The sequence below is a fragment of the Vespula vulgaris genome, chromosome 8 (assembly GCF_905475345.1).
Source record: "Vespula vulgaris chromosome 8, iyVesVulg1.1, whole genome shotgun sequence".
Taxonomy (NCBI): Eukaryota; Metazoa; Arthropoda; class Insecta; order Hymenoptera; family Vespidae; genus Vespula; species Vespula vulgaris.
Genome location: NC_066593.1, coordinates 5,314,774 through 5,319,773, shown reverse-complemented (window position 1 = coordinate 5,319,773; position 5,000 = coordinate 5,314,774). Strand labels below are relative to the sequence as shown.

The 5,000-nt window shown below is 36.4% G+C and overlaps 1 long non-coding RNA gene across 5 annotated transcripts in view; it reads right to left on the bottom strand.

Moving 5' to 3' along the window:
- LOC127065730 (uncharacterized) overlaps nt 1–5,000 on the bottom strand; it is a 110,570-nt gene that overhangs the window by 21,354 nt on the left and 84,216 nt on the right. The window lies entirely within an intron of this gene.

Here is a 5,000-nt window from a genome sequence, read left to right as displayed (position 1 = left end):
TCTATATGTATATGTGTATATATATATATATAAGATTACTTGGAAAAAGGAGAATAGTTCCTTTAACCTCAAAATTATCGAATTACTAACGTTACCACTATGTACAGAAATATCTTTCCTAACCTCGATAAAAATATCGTCGATCTTCAACAACGAACGAGAACCAACAAACGAACGATTATCTCTTACAAAAGAAAAGAAAAGAAAAGAAAAAGAAATGTCGAAATCGTATCGAGAAAGAGACACGAAAAAGAGATAAAGAACGTACGTAGTAAGAACGTTGCGATCGAAAAGTGAAATTCGATGAGTTGGCCGATAGAAAAGGAACGGTAGTGTTCGTATATATTATATATATATCACATATATATACATATACATATATACACATTATATATATATACACGTACATATATATGTACAACCAACGCAGAGTGCTCTCTTCGCGGCTGCCTAGGTCCTAAGAACGGCAGTCGAAAGGAGTCAAGGTCGTTGCCTCGGTCGTTTTCGCATCGTCGTCGTCGTCGTGCGTTTGACCTCTTCGGAGCACGTCGTAAGCCGTCGTAAAACTTCGGCAATGTTCGTTCGTCGTTCGTTCGTCGTTCGTTCGTTCGTTCGTCGTTCGTTCGTCGTTCGTTTGTTCGTCGTTCGTTCGTTCGTCGTTCTTCGTTCGTCGTTCGTCGTTCTTCGTTCGTTCGCTCGCTCGTAATGCCCCGCCCCCTTCTTCGCAGGGCAACCTTTCTCTCTCATTCTCTTTCTCGCTCTCAAGCATGTCGGTGCGTCGTCAGACGACGATACTATTCTATATCTTCATCTTCCTCTTAACCTTCTTTATCCTTCTTCTACTTTAATTTTTCATTTCGTTCTATTTCTCATATATTTTTTACTTATACACATATAGATATATATTTTTATTTCTCCTTAGAATCTTAACTCAACTTTTTCATTATCACCTACACGTTGTTTACGTTTTACGTAACTCTACGTAAGAATCGTATATCGGATTTCGTATACCAGATTACGTAATATGGAAAAGAAATGTAAAATTTTGAAAGATAATATTATTGAACGAATTAATAATTCTTTTTATTACTGCGTCGTTGTAGGCTTCATGTCGGATAATGCGATCGAAAATATAGAATATTATCGACGAAGAAACCTTGCTAGAACGGTCGAAACAAACAGGGACGCTTTTTTTGGTGACTCACAAAACAGAGTTAAGCGAGGAACGGGCATTCGTCGCGTCAGCTGTGCGCTGGTATGTCGGTGCGCCAGCGCTCGGAAACCGCGACAAGCGTGAAATCTCTTCTCCCCTACTCCCTCTTTCTCACACTTACAATTTCATACATACACACATACACACATACTCTCTCTTTCTCTCTTTCTCGTTCGCTCGTTCTTATTCACTCCCTCTCGCTTGATGGTTGCTTTGTAAGTATATATGTATGATGTATGTATGTATGTATGTATGTATGTATGTATGACGTATGTATGTATGTTATATGTATGTATGTAGTACGTCCTGCCTCTGCCGAAGCGATCCGAGCGTACTTACCGTTAGTTACGCCAATGTAACAGATTAGTACCATCGTAATTGCATCGACCGTTCTCCTAGACACTACCACCACCACCACCACCACCACCACCACCACTACCAGCAACAGCAGCAGCAGCAGCAGTACCACCACCACACCACCACCACCGCCACCACCACCATCACGACCACCAATGCCGGGCTTTCTCTAATCTCTCAGGCTAAACTCACGATTCCGAAATCGTGTAAATTCAATGTAATCTCGTCGACATGTTTCTACTTCGATTCATATTTTTGATAAAGACGGAAGATACAATAATGTACAGTGGTAATGAATATTTTGTCTTAAGTTGATATATTTATATTTTATGTATACATATACTGATATTATTATATTATTTATATATATATATATGTGTGTGTGTGTGTGGAACTATGTATTTATACACGTGTATACGTACATGTATGCATTTATATATATATATAGGTATATATATCTCTTCCTTTTTTTTCTGTTTTGGTCTTTCGCCAAAGAATGTGGTAATAGAATAAAAAAAAAAAAGAAAAAAAAACAGGTCGCAAGATGGTAGATGATACGTTCCTGATCGAAACGAAATAATTACTAATAGATTATTAATAGAGCATATTCATCTTCGTTCGAATTCCCGCATTGACTTTCCTCCGTATGTAGTTACTTTTTTCTAATTTTTCTTTTTTTTTTTAATTTCTCTCCACTTTTTTCTTTTTTGCTTTCTTTTTTTAAACAAGTATATTATCTCGCATATATACATATATCTGTCCATACACACACACACACACGTACACACACATATTTATTTATCTATATACTTAAGTATACTCTTTAAAAAGAATTCCATAAATACGATTTAACGACGACGAGCGCGTATCCTACTCATTAACCTTTAAGTAACAGTTTAATGGCACTTGGCCGGCCCATCCGTTCCCCGCGATCCATTTACGGAGCAAGGTCGTCCGTCTACCCCAGAAGACACGAGAGAGAGAGAGAGAGAGAGAGAGAGAGAGAGAGAGAGAGAGAGAAAGAAAGAGAAAGAAGAAGAGAAGAAGAGAGAGAGAGAGAGAGAGAGAAGGAGAGAAGAAGAGAAGGAGAGAGAGAGAAAGAGAGAGGGAGAGAAGAAGGGAGAGGGAAAAATTGAAATCTTATCGGGTTTTAATCTACAGCGTCTAAAAAAAGATTTCTTCTTTTTCTATTTTTTCTTCGTCTTACTTTAAACACATACGCACGTACGCACGTACGCACGCACGCACGCATTCGTTATCAAAGTCTGCTTTATTGCGTTCTTTCTTTCTTTCTTTCTTTCTTTTCTTTCATTCGTTCTGAAATAATTAAAAGCAAGAGAATTGCTTTGAAAAAAAATAATGGCAACCACCTCTCTCTCTCTCTCAATTCCCTCTCTTCTTCTCATCGCTCTATAGAATGAATAATTTTTTTTTTTTAATACCATTTGTAATAACGATGATACCTGTTCTATGGGGTAATTTTTATGTGATGTTCGTTAGTTTTATATCGTTTTTCTTTATATATATTTTTGTATATTTTATTTATTTTCTGTACTCATCTTTTTACTTTCTTTTATATATATATATATATTATATTATATATATTTATTATATTTTATTATTATCAAATATAAATGACAGGATGTGTTAATTTCATTGAGATATTAATTCGTAACGTAGTAGGTCGGTGAGTTAGGAGGTAAAACCAATAGAATAAATGGTCCGATCCGATAAGTACTGTTATTGACCATTTATGAGACAATACACACCACCAAACAAGAGTACCATTCGCGATTGACTGGTCCGTTTAACGCGTCTGTCGTAATCAAACAGAGCCGTACGATGGGCCGAACGCGATACCACCCTTCTATACTTATTTATATACTTCTCTATCCCTATATACATACATACTTGTCTGTGATACCTATAAGTAACTAACTAAGTATGAATGTGTTAAAGTACGTGAGCTTATACGTGAGCTTTTTGTTTATTCGATCGGGAAAAAAAAAATATCTAATTTCTAATACTAACGATGTACAGATGTAGATTAGATGCTCTTAGATTTCTACGTCTCTACTTACTACTAGATTTTTTCTACTTTTACTCAAATTTCCTCATTCTTTCGTAGAATAATTATATTCCGTAGATCACGAAAACAAATTAAGGATATTAAGGTTAATACGAATATGATGAAGCATATACATACACACACATTACATACCCACACATATACGCATATAAATATAAATATATCTCTCCTTGATAAAAACGAATTACGAAATACAAAGAATGCTGCGAATTATGGTCTCTTTCTAAAGGAGATCCGCCATTTTAACTAGAATGTTATTTCTCTTTCTCTCTCTATCACTCTCTCTCTCTCTCTCTCTCTCTCTCTCTCTCTCTCTCTCTCTCTCTTTTCTCTCTCTCTCTCTTTCTTTCTCTCATTTCATACATTCTGAATACAGACAAAAGTGTTAAGGTTAAATCAAATATGGCGGAACACATAGCCTGACGCACATCGTATTATATATATTAATACATCTTTCGTCGATATAAAGAAATTACGAAAAGAAAGAATGTTGCGAATTAAGTCCCATTTCTAAATGAGATACCTATCATCTTACACTAGAACGTTGTCTCTCTCTCTCTCTATACGCAATACATATAACATATATACATACATACATATATATATACACAGGTCATGAATGTAACGCTTTCTCTCAAGGAAACGTCGACGTTGTTTCGTCGTTTTCGTCGTTACATCACGTCTATATATATATATATATATATATATATATATATATATATATATATATTATACATATATATATATACATATAACCTACGTATCTCGACCTGATTTTCTTGCTTTTTGTATGCCCTTTAAATTTTCGCGAGATATTACGTGTATAAAAGAGACGATAATTTTCATCGTACACACGGATACAACACACAAACGTTCCATTTACACGTGCATAGATACATAAATAGATAAATATGTACGTGCGTTGTATCTCCGTTTCAATGTTCTTCCGGCTGTCGATCTCCCTCCCCCCTATCCGTCACTTCTACTCCATCTCTCTCTCTCTCTCTCTCTCTCTCTCTCTCTCTCTCTCTTTCTCTCTCTCTCTTTAAAGAAGTCAACGATTTCGCTTTTAATTCGATGGGAAAGTAGGTTTGTGGGTCACAGAGCGCGAACGATACGTTCGCGATACGTCGTACGGATATGTGTCGGCTCGGCACGCGTTCGGTTCAATTCGGCTTAGTTCGGCTCTACTCGGATTTGTTCGATGGTTCGGCCGGACTCGACTATATTCGTTCAACGGAAAACGACTTTCTTCGGAAAGCAATGCTGTAACAGAACGAACTCCCCTTCGCTTCGCAGAGAAAGAAGCCGGATTTACGTATTTATTTATCTATTAATTTA